The 19,155-nt window shown below is 41.3% G+C and overlaps 1 protein-coding gene across 8 annotated transcripts in view; it reads left to right on the top strand.

Moving 5' to 3' along the window:
* SGMS1 (sphingomyelin synthase 1) overlaps positions 1-19,155 on the top strand; it is a 291,005-nt gene that overhangs the window by 197,245 nt on the left and 74,605 nt on the right. Inside the window, exon 1 of one of the 8 annotated variants that reach the window (XM_082673866.1) lies at positions 16,474-16,488. The exons of the other annotated variants lie outside the window; for them this stretch is intronic. The gene's annotated coding sequence lies outside the window, so the exon portion shown is untranslated. Of the gene's footprint in view, positions 1-16,473; positions 16,489-19,155 lie in introns of those variants that run through there. 8 annotated transcript variants of the gene reach the window in all.

Genomic DNA, 19,155 nt, shown 5'->3' with positions numbered 1-19,155 from the left:
ATTTGGAGTGGGCATGTTTACTCCACAGCCATGCTTTCTATTTATTATGGCCAGGTAACTGCTCTTGTGGAATTTGCGGAAGTAAATACACCGAGAGAATGCATGGCACTTGCTTTTTTCCCCCCTCCCTCTCTTATTTGAGTTTGCTATGTGTAGATGTTACTTAGGTTGTAACGGGAACCAGGAGACCTAAGGTCTATTAACCCTGTTGAACTGATTGTCACTTTTAAATTTATGTAGAAATAGTGAGCTTCTTTTAAAAATCTGCTCTTAATTAAAACTGCTTTTTAATGTAAGAAGTTAGTCAGCAAATGCATAGCAGTTTGTATGGTGCGGGCAAATTATTTTCTTCCAAGAGGGATGGGGAGGTAGAGGGCAGGAGAAGCATAGTCTTGTGATTATTGCTGTTTTACTAAGGACATAGTGCAACAGACAGGTATCACCACCAGAAACACTGACTGTGCTGAAAAGGCAGGCTGAAGACTCCCCTGTAGCATAAAGGATGACAGGAAAATGTAAACTGAATTATGAAGTTCCAAATATGAATTATAGAGGTATGAAGAGTATCTTTACACTTCCTTCATTTTTGAAGATACAGACTCTAATGCAGTAGACAAGCTCTGTAACAGAAAGAAAGAGTAAAGTGCTTTGCAACTGACTTCTTTAGCTCTATAAAGGAAACTACTCTAGAAAGAAATCACTTCCAAGTGGAATAATTAAAATGTTCTTTAGCATTTTTAATGAGTTACACATTGAACTCCTAGTACCACTGTTTTTGTGCTCATGGGCTAATGGGTAAACTCAACTTGCTTTGAGTTTAACTGATCAAACACCTCCTGTGAGAGGTAACACCTTGGGATCCCATTTCTTTTGGGAAACAGACTGTGATATTGACAGAAATGGCCTTAAGTCCACTGGGGTACTTGGAACAGCCCCCTCAGGTGGTGAGCATGGGAAAATATGTCTAAAATCTAAAGGGATAATTAAATTTTAATTTTGATTCAAGTTTTACCTAATAGTTGTAACAGAGCTGAACATTTAAGTGAGATGCTTTGCACCTGCTACCTCATTCTGTTTTTCCCAATAATGCTGAGAGGTAGAGGTATTATCATCTCTGTTTTGTGATGAAGAAACAGCCTCAGCAAGGTTACATAATCTCCAAATTTCACAGTTGGTTAATTTAACTTATAATACAAGGTAACATTTAAGGTTTGTAATTTTTCCCATGTGGCCCCAATTGCTCCTAATATAGTGTTGATTTTTCTGTGAGAAATAATCCAGAGGTGGTTCTGGGTTCAAAGAAGATTTTTAAGGAGTTTTAAAAGCTCTGCATTGCCCCAGTACCAAAATATCAAAGTTCAAGGAATAATGCATTTACTTTGGAAGCTTGTGGTTTTCAAATATTAACTAACATGAGCCTGTTGATACCTGAGGCTGCCTAATAGTTGCTGATTTGGAGGGACTTTCTCCTGCCTTCTTCCCTGAAGCCCTTCTGGTTCTGGATGTGCAGATTCTTCTCCTCATCAAGGACAGCTTGGCTGTTCTCTAATTGTAACACCAAGCAGCTGGGTCCGTGGACGTCCAGTGGTTGAATGTCTGAGTGCACTCCAGCAGTATTTTATATGCTATGTGAAATGATTTTAAATTTCTGCTAGCACTTAGGTTAATGTTGAACCTGTTTGTTAGGAATGGTAAGGTCATGAAAGGCACACTCTGAACGCTAAGCTTTTCTTGTTAGACGGGAAATCCTCAGTGTGTCTCACCAGGGGCAGCCAATTCTGAGAGTCCATCTGCTGGATCATCTGTTGGGATGTCATATAATATACAAGAGAACATGCCACCTTCTTAGAAGACCACAGACTACAATATCTATTCCAGGACCAAGTGTGGCTCACACCCTCCCTCATCATTTTTGCCACCTCTATGACACTGAACACCCACCCAGCTTCCCAAGCAAAGCAAGGATGCCTTGGCCTCCTCCTTAAATCTCTCTAAACCCTAGCTGCTTGAAGTGACTGGAATTCTTGAGGATGTTGAAAGGACATGCCAGTGTGATGATAAAACCATTTGGGGGTGATCTTGAGAAAATCATGGAGAGAAGGAAGTATGCCAGACAACTTAGGTTTTGAAAACCGGGGAGATGGTAAATTCTGGAAACTTTAGCTGCAGAGTGTATGTTGCTGTTTAGCAGACTAATAGATCACATTTTTGAAAAGATAGATTGGGACCACTTAAAAAATCGTGGTGGTGATCAGTATCTAGCATCACTCATCTCCAGTTGACCTTTCTTTTTCGATAGTTGCTGAACTAGTATATCAGGACATGCCATAGATACGACATGTCTGCTCTGGAAAAACATTTAACAAAGGGCTGTGTGTGCTTTACTCAAGGTGGACAAAGTGAGTGGACAATAGTATAGGTAAGTGGGTTTGTGTCTTATACCTGAAGAGGGCTGATCAGTAGGGTGACGTCAGACTTGAATAAGGTGCCTGCAGTGTGCCTTAATGAGGGAGTTTGATACAGCTGGACAACAAAACACACACTAGTAGAGACAGAGAATTTAGAACCAAGGAGGTGATAATCCCACAGTTCTTTGAAGCACTGTAGATAGTGATTAAGAACAAGGACTTTGGAGCCTGCCCTTGGGCAGGTTATTTGAGCGCTCTGTGCCTCAGTCTCTTCATTCATAAAATGCAGATAATAATACTTCCCTCCTACGGCCATTGAAAATGTTAAGGATCAAATTAGATTATTCAGGAGAAGTGCTTGAAAACAGAGCCTGACTGTAAATTGTATGTGCCGCCTTTTAGTCTTTCGTTGTTGCTACTGCTTTTTCTTCCTGTGGCAATGTTGTGCATATTTCTGGGTTTATGTTTAAGTGTGTGTCCAGAATGGAGTAATCAGGTTTTGGAGAGGGTCTAGAAACTATGTGAACAGTGGTTGAAGACGCTGGAGACGTATACCTTAGTGTAAAAGCTGAGAGAGAGTAATCATATACTGTGAAGTGAAGCAGAGGTGGTCACATTCTGAATTCTGAGATATTTCATCCAGTCTAACAAGTGCTTTCTCTTAAGGAGCTGTAGCTTGGTATAAGAGAAATCTCCATTAAACTAGGATTTAGTAGAATTCTTTCCTGGTTATCAGTATAGCCTTTAACCAGGCAGTTAACTCAGTCGCTTTCCTTGGGGTGTGATTTACCCCTCAAGGGACGTTTGGACATAGTTTTGATGGATGCAGCTGGGGTGGGAAGATGTGCTGCTGGCATTTGACGGGTAGAGGCCAGGGATGCTGCTAACGTCCTGCAATGCACAGGACAGCCCCCAAACTAAAAATCATCCTGTTCAAATGTCGATAGTGCTGAGGCTGAGAAACCCTGGCTTAACTCTTCAATATGTGTGTTTCTCTTTGTGAAGTTTGAAGACTGAACTTTGCTTTAGGGGACATCACAGAGTAGATTTAAGAGTATATTTGTGAAAGGGCCTTTGAGAGTTAATGTATTCTGAAATCTGCAGATGTATACGGCATATACCTTTTATCAGCAGCGGCACATTAAAATATTATTTGCTCCGTTCCAGGGAGGAATATATTACAGTGGTTTGAGAGTCCAATAAGCCTATGCTTGAATCTCAGCCCTACCAATTCAACCTGCTGTGTGATTTGGGGCAAGTTTCCTTATGTGTGAAAACCCAATTCATGTTTCATAGAGTGTGGACTGTGCTACCAGATTTACATTCATGCCTTGTATGTACTCAGCCATGTTACAATTAACTTTTTTGGCAATGGGATTGAGTGGTGCTTATTAAAATGTAAGATTTGGAAAGAGGATGAATAAAGAAATTGGATCTTAATATTAAAAGACAGAAAACAAAAAGTCTTCTTGTCTTCAGAAATTAGGAGAGGTGAATGTCTTTGCAGGTGTTGATTTGGCCTTGTAGGTAAGGACCGTAATATGCACCAAGGTGAGAAGCACTTATCTGAGGAAGAGGATGAGTTGCATGGAAAACAAGAGTTACCTACGTCATATTAGTCTGGAACTAGCCAGGATATAGTTTCTAGGTTTGTGAATTGCTCCACTACAAAAACTTGTAATGTTTGTTCTTAAGCAGTGTAATTCGCTCTGTTTTTTCATCTTACTCTTGATATTACGGTTTCTTAATATATTTTCCAGTGCCTTAAGATGTAAGCAACACACCCAGCCACTGAATGTGCAAGTGCGTCAGCTTTGCAGTCTTAGTGATTTCTGTACCTTCTCAGCCTCCCCCCAGAAGATAAGGCAAAGCTCTCATGTGATCACTCTTCCTGTCACCTCCACTTGTGCACCAGCTGTGGACCTAGAAGTCTGGAGTCCATCCACAAGGCCCACTGTTTTCCTGCTGCTATGGCAACCTATGTCAGTATGTAGCATATCCATAAAATCAGTTGAAAGTTAATGTATTTGACTTACAAATGTGATTACGTGTGTGTGTGTGTGTGTGTGTGTGTGTGTGTGATAAGGCTTGGGTGGAAAGATCCCCAAGTGTGTACAACCCACCTGCTGTCTACTTTGTAAAGGCAGAATGTTTTGTAGCAATGTTCATCTCCCAAGGAGGTAGCAGTCAGAGACCCAGCAATGAAAAGTTCCCTGAGTTAGAAAGAGGCTCTTACTCAGGTTGGAGAGTGGAAGTTAGTGATTTTTTAAAGAGAGGCTACTCCTAATTTTCTTTCTCATGGTCCTTAACCGCATTGGAACTGAATTGTTTAAACCTTACATAAACATGTGACTTCAGCCCTCAGATGGAAGAAGTGTTAGTCCCCCAGCAGCTTGCCTCTCTCTGGGCATCTGGAAACTTTTCCTCCTGGAGCAGTGGGGAGAGTTCATGGCTGGCTCATACCAGGAGAGCGATGGCAGCCCCAAGGTGAAGTGCAGCAGCTGCATGGAGAATGGATCAAAGGGGATCAAAACACCCTTTGGAGAATTTATAACACAGACTAAGCCCTGTTAGTGCTCGGAGGCTTTCATTAAGCTAACGTTCAAGCTTGCTTAACTCGCCTGGTTGTGCAGAAATAGAAGGTGGCATTCGAGACCCTCATGGTCTCAAGCTGCCCCTGATTTTCTGGGTAAGCATTCTTGGCAAAAACTCAGTGCTTCTAACGGAGAATCCCGAATTGGTTACACAGAATTGCATACCTCTGTGGGGTCAGAAGGCAAGAGTTTGATATTAAAGCAAAGCTGAAAGTCAGGTTCATGATAAACTAAATGGGCTTGATAGATGCATCACTATTTTAGATGGTGCCATTGACCACAGTTCTTGAGACCTGACAGATGACTGCTCCACTTTAGGTACATCCTTATATGTATCATTTTGATTTCTCAGAGGTGGATGAGACTAGAAAATTCCATGAGCTGCCGAGAAAAAGTTTTGGAAGGCTGACTGTGGATTTACAAAGGCCCCTGGGCACCGGCTTGGTGAAACTCTTCGGTATTTGATACCAAAATCCAAGTTCTAGCCTTGTGCTGAGTCAACAGATCTAAAGATAGATTTCTTTGGGTTTTGAAACTAGAGTCTCACCAGAAGGCCCCAACACATTTTAGACATAAAAGGAACAAAGAGATTTAAAATGTCAAAGTAGAGTGTAATAGGATAGCTCATTCTCCATGTCTAAGGTCTGTTAGCTTGTATTTTTGGCGTTTAATGGTTTTCTAAAAATATGCTTCTTTCAATATCAGTTGTGGTTGGAGTTTTCTGTGCGGCTTCTTTTTTTTTTTTTTTTTAAAGCTGTCTGTCCCCCTTCCCTGAAATTCGTAAAGACTTCATCTCCCTGTGGAGTTGTTGGCTCCTACCCTAAATGTGGTGTGTGTACCCTCATGAGGGCCAACAGGGAGATCCCTTCCACTTTCTGACTTGGATAAAAAGATAAGACCCCCAAAGAAACTATAAAACACCTCTGTAATGAATGAATCACAGCAAAGATAGAGAAAGTAAGTAAAGAGATTAAATGGCTTCTAGGGCAGAATTATAACTTAGTTAAAGGTACTGGCATGCTAGTCTGAGAAGGGATCTGTTTGAAGGGGAATTTAGCAGACTGGAACTTGGAGAGGCCATGCTGGCCTCTCTACGGGAGAAGGTCCCCTGCCCCTCGTATAGTATCAGCAGGTCTCCGTATGGATCTTATCCCAGTGGTGGGGCCGTCTGTGGGCTTTTGAAATCAAATGGTTAGGTTCCCAACCTGACTCAGACTGTGGTCTTGCCCTCCCCACTGAACACCCCTGAGCCTACCTTTTTTTTTTTTTTTTTTAATATTTTTGGCTGTGCTGGGTTTTCGTTGCTGCACACGGGCTTTCTCTAGTTGCCGCGGGCGGGGGCTACTCTTCATTGGGTTGTGCAGGCTTCTCATTGCGGTGGCTTCTCTTGTTGCGCAGCACGGGCTCTAGGGGCGTAGACTCAGTAGTTGTGGCGCACGGGCTTAGTTGCTCCGCGGCATGTGGGACCTTCCCGCATCAGGGCTGGAACCCGCGTCCCCTGCATTGGCAGGCGGATTCTTAACCACTGCGCCACCAGGGAAGTCCCCCCCACCCCGAACCTACCTTAACCTCACAGTGCAGTGTCGGGCCATACAGGAAGCCACAAAACACATTACCCTTCCATGCCCGTGATGCATCCTTCTGATTATAATTTGGGTTCCTCATGAATTATACTTTTCAGGAGACACAGGATCAGCAGATATCAGCATCCACCATCCAGTCTACATGATGGTATTAAATTGACATTTTTACTTTACTGTCACCCTGAGTTTGGTTAGCCTGAACCCTCTCTTGATCACCATATTTATGAATTGCAAGGTTCAAGGGCCAGCCTTGGACTGTGGTAAGTCCACCAAGATGCAATACTCTGCACGGACTAGCTGGCTTCCCCACTGTTGCTTGTCTTCACCTTTTCTTACGTTGTGACTGGCAACATAAGAGTGTGATTCCCATCCTAATGATAGTATATTTTTTGCTTTTTCGAAAATGTTGAGAAGAAAAATGAGTGTAACGGAATGCTTATTCATGCTGGAAGTGTGATGGTCTATTGTGAGTGACTCATGTAAACATGAGTAAAGCAAACTAGAATACATTGTTATCGTTACAGTTACCATGTAAACTAACTACTTCCTACTTTGCTAGTTAATCCTGTAATTCTCATTTAAATTGCACAAATTACTAAACAATTACGGAAGTCCCCAATCACAGCAGTTCATAGCCCACATTTCACAGTAGAATTTTTCAGTATGGTTTTGTATTGCTAAGATTCTTGTACATTTATGAAGTATACTTTTATTTGGTTCTCAGGATAATATGGCCAAGTCTTTGGGGCATTAGGGTTCTGGAAGCTGTGGTACTTTTAAAGTCTATTCATGTAAAACTGTCCTTTTAATATTTTTATATTCCCACGGATATACTGAAACGATTCCCTGCAGTTAAGTACTGTTGATAGTAAGTGATTTTGTGCTATTCAGCAATGGTTTGATAATATCAGTCTAGTGGGCTGGGAGAGTCACCTTCTTAAACCTTTAGCATTTACTTCTGGGAGCAGAATTCTCAGGAGAAGCAAGAACCTGATGTCATTTACTTTGATGATGTCCACATAAAGGTCAGAGATGTGAAAGTGAATGTTTGTAACCCAGAAACTAGCCATCACCGGTCTAGATCAAAGGGAATGCCTCTTACAATTGGAGCAGTTCCGGGATAGGTGGAGATATGTCGTGTGAAAACCACACGGCCCTGGGAAGACTCTAGGAGAATCCTCTTGGAAAGAAAGTAAGGATTGGACTGGGACAATGCAGTAGGGAATAAGCAGGAGGTTATTCCCATTGGGTTGAAGAATAGGGAACACAAAGCAAGATTCTAATGTTATTTACAATTCCGGAGAGCTCCTCCTCTTAATGGACTGAGCCCTATACTTCTCACCAGCCAACATTTTCTCCAGACCTTCATTCTCAAGCTACCATTGTGTTCAAAGGAGGTTTATTCTCTGAAAGTTTGTTAACTAAGTTATCTGAGTAAATTGTGTGTTCCTGTGGTTGGAGATCTGGTAGGCCAGGGGTTGTTATATTTTTAAATCGTAAATAGAATGAACAAAAGGGCTGATAGTTCTACAGTGCTTCTCTCTGTATCCACCTGTTCCCTGCCAACGCCCACAGAAACACCCGCAGCAGGAGTTCTTCCCCACAATGGAGATGACCATATGCTAGACCTCTGCTGTCCAGTCCTGCAGCCACTGGCCACTTGCAGATATTTAAGCACATTAAATAAAATTAAACATTCTGTTTCTTAGTCATGCTAACCACATCCCGGTGCTCAAGAGCTACACATGCTTGGTGGTTACCATGGTGGGCAGAACAGATACAGAACATTTACATCATCGCATCCCAGGAAGGTGATTCAGCCTTAAGGAAAATATGTATTAAGGCATTGGATCCATTTTCAAGGAATTCCTGTATAAACCAAAACATTTCTAGGGTTTAACAAAGTTGACTCTTTTAGGCCAAATGAAGGTATTAGTATTATTATTGAAAATCTTAGCTTTCCTCAAGTTTCAACTTTGAATTCCAGCGGAGCATGACTGCTTTTGAGAGTCAAAGTGAATTATCAGCACATTATAGTGTAACTGGCTAGTCAGGGCCTAAGTAGGAAAACAGAAGCCACTTTTATTTACAATAGAGGGTATTTAGTGAAGTTCCTTCCACAGGTGATGGTGCAGCAGGGAGCCCACTGAAGAAGCCTAGAGATGAGCCCCAGCAGGAAGTCATTACTAGTCTCAGGCTGGAGGGACAAGTTGTGGAGGCTGTTATTGGAGCTCAGGGGCAGATAAAAGCCAAAGCCACAAAGGAGATCCGGGACAGGAAGGTGAGAAGTACCCCTGGCAGCTTCTGCTCTCCAGTCTTATGCCAGCGCCTCCCATTGGTTGAATCCAGCATGTTGATCCCCTGTGACAACGCAGAGCAGAGTCGGGGACCAGAAGGGATGGATCTATCAGCCCAGGACCAACACAGCTGGTATCTGGTGAGCTGAGCACCTCTTATGTATTGGGTTCGCCAAAAAGTTCATTCGGGTTTTTCCGTAACATCTTACAGGAAAACCAGAACGAACTTTTTGGCCAACCAATATAAGGTGACCTCATGCGTCCTGGCCTCCAGGCGTGCGCAGTCATGCTCTTTTCCATACATCACTTAGTAGATTGCATTACATGTTTCTCCCTTGAGATGGACTGTGAACTCCTTGGGGCAGGGACTGTGTTCCACGCATCTTGGTAGTCCAGGTCCCTGGCACACAGTGAGTACATTTTTACGTTTTTAACAGATTGGTTCAAAATTTACTGAAGTGCGTTGTCTGGAAGATTTTTTCACGGAAAGCTTTCACTTTTTTTTTTTTTTAAATAAAGAATATGTTTGTAGCCACCAAATTAAAAAGGTAGAAGCCAGTGCCCTCTCTAAGTGGGCAGGGAAGATGAGGAACCTAGGAATGTAGTATCATGAGTAAGAAGAATGAGTGGGAGAGGGGAGGGCCTGGAGATAGGGAACCAGGGCAGGAATCTTCTGGGGGAAGATTATTAGGGACTAATAATTAAACGTCTGGACTAGCCCAGTTATCCTGAGTGCTATCTTTTCAGAATCCCTGTGGTTTGTCATTTTGGCTCAAACTAGGGAAAAGCGGAGCCTCTGAAAAGAGCATCCCCTGGCAACTAAAAATACTATAGACACTGATTATACAGAAATAGAAAATAAATCAGTTCCTGGTATGCCATCAGCTTTGGATCATTGACTTTTTTCTCCCAACATTTTAAAATAATACTGTAATCTTTAATATTGTAATAATATCTGTAATCTCATAGAGATTTTAAATTCAGTTTAATTATCCTGTTTTCTACACTGAGTCCACTACTGTCCTGACTCATGTGATGGTTTATGATAAAAGTAAATTTGCACCTAGCATAAAGTAAGCATTCGATAAATGTTTGTTCACCAAGTGAATGGCTATATGATTAGGAATCATAATGTAAAGCCTTCAGCTATTTTTCATAGCATGAAATCATTGCAGAGAGCTCTGATCTAAACCTGTATATTTCATTATCTGTATTATGTCCTTTAGCTGCTCACAATGGTTAGGCCTTGTCTCTTTCCTTCACAGCTGCTGCATAAGGTAGGTATTATCATTCCCAGTCATGAGTAAACTTGCTGCTGCTTCCATGTAATGGCCAGACGTTCAAAGACGAGTACGAGCTGGTCTCTGCCCTAGAGGAGCTCAAGATCTGGAATGTAGGTCCATTTCAGTGGAACTAATCCTGTCTTCAAGGAGACCTCTGCCAGGGGCCTTAGGGTGAGCAGGACTTGCCAGGGAACGGGAGTGGGGCCTACACGAGGCATTCTAGGCCAGGTTCACAGCCCCTGTGAAGATTTGGAGCCCTGAAACAGCCTGACACTTTGGGGTTCCTTGAGTCACTGAGGGAGACCAGAATGCAGAGGCTGGAAGAGTGGTCTCCTGTAGGAGCATGATGGTGTCACAGGGGCTGGGGGGAGGTTTAAATAATGTTATCCTATCTTTAAGCTACTAAACTTTGATGGCAGGGAGGATCTTATATCTCCCTGGATTGTAATAACCCACTGGATTGTAATAACCCACGTGATCCCTTCTGAAGGCCAGGGTGTAGGCAGTGACAGTGGTTCCAAGCAAGAGAGGACATATTCCATTTAGGAGAAGTCTGTGGAATAGAATTGGTGGGACTTGGTGACCACGTTTATGTGAGAAGGTGAGGGAGAGGTGCGGAATGATGACAACCCTTAACCTACAAGAGAGTGCCTCTCCCTACTGTTCTTTTCCTTCCTCCCACCATACTCCAAAAAAAGTCTTTTTTTTCATGACGTGGAATTTAACCTTAAAATTGCCCAGGTCTAATCTAACCAGGAAATCCTCAAGGGATAACCAGATTTTCTCCCTGAAGTGATTTTCATCTAAGTGGGAGAAGTTTTAATACAATGAAAAATCAGTGCTTCTTACTTTCTGCCCTTCTATGACTGTTACTTAGAATTTTATTGTGAAAATAACTTGAAAAGTGAGGAGTATGAGTATGGGGTTTTTTCTTTCTTTTTTTGCTGTGTTTGTTTTCTGAACGGATAACCTCTCCTGATCTTTGGAGCATGGAGTATTCGGCAGATTTGGGCTCAAGCTCTCCATGTGTCAGGGTGCTGGGTGTGGATAACTCAAGACATGTCAAATTGTCTGGGCTGGGTACTGGATTCGTGGTTTGCCTATGCTAGCTTAACTTACTCCTCACAGCATTAATATTATAAATAACACAATGATACATTATATATACATATATATATATATATTTTTTTTGAGAGGTGAGCAAACTGAGGATGAGAGAATGTAGGTAGTTTAAGGCCATGCAGCCAGGGACAGAAATGGAAAAATGCAAATTCTTGCTCTTTCTTTCACTTGTGTAGTTTGCCACGGGGCCTGCAGCAGGAACGCTGGTAGACAAAGAGAGTGTGTCAGTCAGTGCAGTCGGGGGGCAGATACCATAAAGTAGTTTGAACAGGGCAGCAGTTAAATATTGAGAGTTATTAGCTATGACAAGGGGTTGGAGCAATGATGCCTGGCTAATAAGAAGTAAACAGAGCTCTAGAATACAGAAATAATAGATAATAGGGAGCAACCACCGGCCCTTGGGCCCCTGAGGCAAAGGCCACACCTCATACCCGATCCAGACCTTGCTGGAGAGAACGCTCCTGGCTGCGGCCCACTGTATGGCAGAGAAATTGCTGTGGTGCCAGGCTGGTGGAACTTGCTGAAAAGGCACCATCCATCCTTTGGAGTGCCGGGGAACGCTGTGCACAGGGAGATGTGGACGGGGATACTCCACTACAAAAGCAGTAGACGGGTGCCAGCGAAGCTGCTCATACGGCAGGAGGCTGCCAAGGAGTGCGCCGGAACCAGGAGGCACGGGGCCTTCCTCCAGCAGTGTCTTTCCAGCATCTCTTGCTGACACAGGTTAACAGCATCATGCAAGCGAGCAAGTGAAAAAATTTCTCAGGGGCCCAGATCCATTTATGCAGATCAGGCAGTAAAGGGTGAACTTATGGCAGACAGACAGTAAATTCATAACTGGCACAGGGAGAAAAAAGCTCACCCTTTTCTCAGAACCTTTATTTTTCTTTCATTCAGCCAAGCAGTAGCACATGATGTGTATATTTTGGAGTGGTTTTTATTTTTTCCCTTGATGGTACTTAATCATTTTCCTCAGACTTTGAACACTGTATGGTTTGATAACCTGTGTTATCCATATGGTGACTTATCCCTAAGGGACTGTTGAAGATTAACTTTCTTTCAGTTTCTTTTTTATTGTTTGCCTCTTAAACCTTAGATAAATTCCTGGATAATCAGGAATTGGTGCATGCTACATTTATGAAATGCCATCCAACCAGATGACATCCCAGGCTTTTTGTTGAATGCTTGTGAAAATATTTGGTACAACCTAGAATTGTAATTGCACATGAAGTAATTCAATCTGAGATTTATCTCTGACGCTTTATAAATATTTGCCAAAGGATTTCACAATATGTAGGGTTATGGTTTTATGTGTGTGTAGTGGTTGTTTGCTAGTGCATTTCTTTACTGCCTTCTTGTGAATTTAGAAGAGTAGACCTTCCAGAAGAGCTTTTTAAAGATTTTTCCCTCCGGGTTGTTTTCTGCATTCCATGGTTATGAACTGCTGGATTTCAGAGCAGTTTCTTGCTCCCTAACACCATGCAATGCATAATTCATCATTTTGTTTAAAACATTAGAAAGGGACAAGTACTCAGCCTTGACCTTGAACCCAAGTTGATAACTTGATCTGTCTGTGCTGCCTTCTTTTTCTCTACTTCATTTCTTATTTTGAGTTTTTCTCCCTCAGAACTCTCCTGAAAAACCTTTTAGCTCATTAAATATATTTAGGGAGGTTCAGGAGTTTTAAAGGCTTATAGCTTTAACACTTTTTTAAATTAGATTTCAAATGTAAAGAGAGAGAGAATTGTCCATAATCTTACATTCAGGTAACCCATGATGACGTTGAAAATAAATAAAAAACAGTGCGTGTACATGGCTAACATACAAATGGTATCAAAAGGTACAAAAAGAGAAGTAAAAGCCTCTCCTCAAATGTGACTGTTGTTACATTTTTTGTGATTTCTTCCAGAAAAAAAAATGTTTTGGGCATATATCTGCATCTTTCTGGCTCTCTGCTTTTTACAATTTTATAATAAAGGGATTCAGTTGTACATATTTTCTATAGCCTTTTTTTTTTTTACTTTTCCTATTACTTTTTTAGAGCTCTTTCCCGTCAACGCACAGATCTTCCTTATTTACTTTAATATGATATGTACAAGATTTCATTATTTCATCCACATTATGGACGTGTAGTAATTGATTTTACCTTTGTCTTCTGGCTAGTTTAGTAATTGCCAAGTATTTGTGGGGAGGAGTTGTAGTTACCTACTGGAGTTATTACAGTTCGCCTTTTTGTAAATAAACCTCCTGATGATATGTCAGTAGGTTACATTCCTAGCAGTGAGATGGCTAAGTCAGAGGATGTGTGCATCTTTAACTTTGGTAAGAATTGCCGATTGTACTCGAGAAGGGCTACACAGATTGGTTTTCTCTTCCCAAGGTTGTGTCTTTCCCACACCCCCATCACCACTGTAAATCACAAGGCTTTAACATTTTTGCCAATCTGATAAGTTAAAAATGCTACCTCTATGTTTTCACCTGCTTATCTTTAATAACAGGTTTCGTATCTTTCTATAGGTTCCTTGGGCATTCATATTTCTTTTTGTAAATTGTCTGCTCTTGTGCTTTATTGTGTACTGTCTTCTTCCTCTTCTCCTTCCTCTTTCTTTTTGCTCCTTTTCTTCCCTACAGGGTTCTTTGTCTTTACCATATTGACTTATATGAGCTCATTTTAAATTAGGGAAATTAGTCCTTTCATATATGTATTGCAAATATTTCTTCCCATGTTATATATCCTGTCTTTCATTGTTCATTGAAAATATTGTTATTCTGGTGTAAGGAATATAAAACATGTTCTTTTTAAAAAGAAATGAAAGAAGGTTGGGGGTTAAGAAAAGTTGGCCACACTATCTGCTGTTTTTGAGGCCTGGTAGTTGTAGTTTGGGACGAAAATTATTTCCATGAATCCTAGTGTGTCTCATAGCCCTGGAGACCCCATACCGTCTTATTTACACCAAGACCACTGATACCAACCTCCTTCCTCTTTCTTTGTGTTCGCGTGGTTATCTGTCTAGACCAGCCAATCAGAGATAAGTATATCCATTCTCTTGTGAGTGGAGTGTTGCTAAAACAATATTTTTTTTAAATCCAATTTTAAAATAATAGATCAAGAATGGATATCCCTCCAAATTTCTTCAAAGAACAGACTTCTCATTTGAACATTTAAAATTTAAGATTCTGGTTAACAAAAATTGACTGTATGAAAGCACGTTACATATACTGTAAACTATGACTCAGCCTAAATCCAAGGAAAATATTTGACTAGTTCTTTCCCGGAGAAGATTTTAAGGATTTCCTGAAATTTCGTATAATCTATATTTATGTACTTATTCATACATGTGGAAAGCCTTTTAATGGTATCCTATAAAGGGCAATATTATGGTACAGTATTTTCCTGGTTTGACCTACAGTCCTGTTCTCTGAAAATAGCAATAAATCTTAATTTCCAATAGGATCCTGGCCTCTTTTTCATGCCATTTGACCTGAGATGAGGTGTCTAATGGCTTTGTGTACTCTTCATAGTTCTATGAAGGCAGTTGATTCCATTAAGGTGAATTTACTGAAATAAGGCCCTTATAATAGGAAAATGGATTTATTTTTGAGAAAGCTAATGCTAAGCTTTGACTTCTGCAACTATTCAGTAACATTCAGTGCAAAAATAATTGGACATCAGAACATTAGAGAACCAGCCATTGTTATTTTGAATGATCATGGTGCTTATTAAGCCTTCGTTTCAGTGCAGACTGCTGAAATAATTGATGATGTCATTAATTAGTTTCAACCAGATAAATTTTTGGTAGTTTGGTATTGGCACCTTTCTAAATAGGATGTCAAAATGAAAGATAAATGGAGATGTTTAAAAATGCCTAGCTGTGTCAAAGGAAAGCTCGCAAATGATTTCTTAGGCACAATAGTTTTGTACCACTTCAGTCCACCTTGCATCCTTAGCTTTAGCTTATAAATCAACTTGACTAAATAAGGCGGACAGAAATTCATTTGTGACTTTGTCTTTGACATCTTATACAGGAGGATAAATGAATAAGACGAATGGAATCTACTTTGAAGAATGAGTTTCTAAAAGCAGGAGTGTCTGTCATTAGTTCCACTCAGTGAGGGCGGGTCTGCATGTGAGACCTTGGTGCCTTGTCGAAAGGCTCCAAGCCGGCCCTGGAGAAACTAAGCAAATGAAAAATAAAATGCTAATATCAACAGTGACCGTTGTTAAAAAAACAAAAAAAAACTTCAAGAAAATACAGGACCTTTTGTGGGGTATTTTTGATTAGGTGGTATAAGTTTTCAGTGGTGTGTAGACTTTTTGGAGGAATGCTTTGCAGGTGAAATGAAAAGTGTGAACCACTTGAGAATAAAACTAGGAGGCTTTACAGTGAGTGGGAAAGCAGAGGCTTTGGAAATGGAAGTTTCCGCATTTGGTTCTCATGCCGTGAGTGGCAGCTCACGGGTGTTCCCGAATAAGGAATACACGCTCTCCAAGCCCCAGTTTTTTTAATTTGTAAAAACGGAGATTAAAATACCTACTTCGAAGAGTTTTGAGAGAAATAGATGAATTTGATAGATAATAATCACTCGACGAATATGTGTCCTGCCTTTAAGGAGGTTTCTGGTATTGTGCAGATGGAGAGGGCAGCTGTTGATAAAGACCTCCGGCATCGCTGATGTTGAAAGTACCTCTTACAACATCAGATATGGGAAATGGGGCTAGTTTAGAACTTGCTGTTTTTCAGGAAGGCAGAGAGATGTGCTCTTAGAATGTGACAATTAATGATTTTTCCCACTGCTGGCTCAAGTGTCACATAATTCACCCTGGTTTATGTTGTATGTCTCGAGATGTGGCCACAAGTCCCACTGAGGTCAGTTATAGGCGTAAGTATCTATATTGGAGCGTTTGTGTTTCTGGAGTCCTCTGCCGTTGGTCTGGTCACACACACTAATTATCGCCACCGGGAGACAGTGAAGTTCCCTTGGCGGTGGCTGCATTATGAATTGGTCACCACACACTGAGCCAGAGCACTTGGGAGCTTCCTGTCCAGGTACCCTCTGGCCTCGGTGTAGCTCACAGGGAGGTTGGTTACATCATTATTGGTCATAAGACAGGCTCTGATGACTGTCCAGACTTTGATCAGTGCCTGATGCATCCTGCTCCCATATTCACATTGAACATACTTGAGGCAATGGAACAAAAGGTCAGTGCATGTGATTTTTTTTTTTTTTTTTTTTTTTGCAGTACGCGGGCCTCTCACTGTTGTGGCCTCTCCCGCTGCGGAGCACAGGCTCCGGACGCGCAGGCTCAGCGGCCATGGCTCACAGGCCCAGCCGCTCCGCGGCATGTGGGATCTTCCTGGACCGGGGCACGAACCAATGTCCCCTGCATCGGCAGGCAGGCGGACTCTCCACCACTGCGCCACCAGGGAAGCCCTAGATAGATCTTCTGAAATGCAAACATCCTAGGGAAAAGAAACACCATTGTAGTGTAAGTTGACCTTAGCCTTACTTTGCTCAGCTCCTAGCTGAGCATACTAGGACTTGAGATAAAGGCGGTTGTAAATGCAAAGGAGAGAGAAGAGGCAATGTTTAACCTGGGCCACCAGGCAGGCAGCCCTGGGAGCCTCCTTTGCAGAGCCTAGGGAAGTGCAGACTCCAGAGAACATGACCGCTGAAAGGGGGGTGAGATTTCATCAAGGCAAACTGTCTCCCTTTCATTTTTGTTCAAGTTCTTTATCAAGGAAAGAAGAAAATAGAGAGGGAGAGTCCAGACCTTGGTTTTAGTTCCTTAGAGAAAGCTTTATCAAATACAATTAGGACCACCTAGTTGGATGATTAATCATTTGAGAGTGGAAATAATGAAAAATGACACATGCCCACCATAAACATTTTATTAAACTTAGAAATATCAACGCTCAGAATCGGTTAGTCTTTCATTTAGTGTCAAGAGTGTTGCTTTGGATATGGGTTCTCTGTTTTGTGTTCCATAATTGTCTTTCCCTCACAAATCATAGTCACGACACACCATCGGTGATGTCCAGTCTTTATTTCTTTAAATCCAGAACATCAAAACTTTCCAAGCAGCTCAGTACTGAATCCGTCTAGATATTGAGAAGTCATGTTTTCCCCTTAGAATATTAACATTATCTCGAATACACCTAATTTTTCAGCATTTTTAGCTATTTTCATTTGTCAAGTGTTTCTAAAGCATTCAGTTTAATAGAAACAACAGGTCACTTTTTTTCAGATTCGAATTTCATTTATTACTTAATATTTTGTTAAATTATATAATAACAGAACCAAGTACAAGCTGCACAAACAAGTTGAGAGCAAATGTAACTTAAGTCTTGATAAGCACTGCACGTCGACCAGTGGGAACAGAGTTGTCAGGCTTGTCTTAGCTAATTCCAGTCAGTGACAGTAACTGGTTACTTAGCCATCCACATGCTTTAGTGTGTTGTGAGGGAGGGGTTAATCTAGTCCCAGATTGGTGAAGGTATCCAGGGGACCCCACCAACCCATTACTATGCTTTTTACTATGAATTGCATCTCGAGTTGTAAAAATTCAATATACTAATCATAACAGTAACCCATGAAGGCATTTTTTGGTGTCTTATCACAAAAAAGTAGCCACATGACTAGAGAGAGCAGGGCATGGAGTTTGCCATCACTCAAGGTTTGCTGTCTCTTGATATCCCTGGATTCAAGGGATAAGCTCATGAGTTAGATATGAGCCGAAACTCCCAGCTCACTCAAGTGCTTCTGCCAGGCTCTTCCTGTTACGTAAAAGCTAAAAGGAGTCCGTGCAGATTACAGTATTATTCTATATATGATAATTAGTTCTCAAAGTATAACTAGTTCATGTAGTGATTTGTTAATTTGGTTCATTACTTGATTCACTTTTAAGAAGCAGTCAGAAAAAATTCATACCAATCATTACTTGCTAAACCATTTGGTGTTGAATGAAAAGCAAAAACCTAGAAAAAAAGCAACTTTGGCTCTAACAGCCTGAACGTTGGGGTCAAACTTGTCTTGCTTTCCTGCCCCCCAAATTAAATTAGCTATGACTTAAAGCAGAAGGTGTAGATAGCTATAAAAAACTTGGGTTTTTTTTTTTGCTGTTTCATGTTTATTTCGCATTACCTCAGATTTATTTTGATTTCCATTTCATAGTGCCTGATACCAGAATTTGTACAGACCTCTTGAAAGACCATGCCCTCCGAGAAAATTCACACTATTGAAAGTTATGGATAACTGAATGGCAAGAGGAGTTTCTTAGTGGATGTGGTTCTTGATCAAGTCTGGACAAATTCTGCCCTGTCGTGTGTCATAAACTATGGTACAGAACGCATCCGAAGTGCCAGGGGAAAACCAGCATTATGCCATCACCCGTATTCCCATCCCTGACTCTCGTCTCTCTTGAAGAAGGAATTCACGTGGCTGGTGATGGACGTTTTGATTTGAGATCCACATAACAGACACTTAGACTCGTTAGATATAAGCACTGAATCTTTAGGTTCGGTCCAGTTTTAGATTTGGCTAAGGGATTCCTGGTGGGCACAGCAAAATGAGAAACATCATAAGATTCATGTTATCCATAAGATAGGAACTGACCAGTTTTTAAGAAAAGCAAGCTTCTTTTAAACATTCAGAGAGGAACTTTCCTGGAGATCCAGTGGTTGAGACTCCACGCTTCCACTGCAGGGGGCACAGGGTTCCATCCCTGGTCAGGGAACTAGGATCCCACATGCTGCTCAGTGCAGCCAAAAAAAAAAAAAAAGTTTCAGAGAGGAAGGATGTGAGAATGGAATGTAAATAATTTCCCCCCTTAACCCAGAGGATTGGCTTACGTGGCAGTTTTCCCCCTG

The sequence above is a fragment of the Grampus griseus genome (assembly GCF_964374135.1).
Source record: "Grampus griseus genome assembly, chromosome: 16".
NCBI classification, from domain to species: Eukaryota; Metazoa; Chordata; class Mammalia; order Artiodactyla; family Delphinidae; genus Grampus; species Grampus griseus.
Note: the sequence above shows the minus strand (reverse complement) of the source record. Positions and strands in the feature narration are given on the sequence as shown.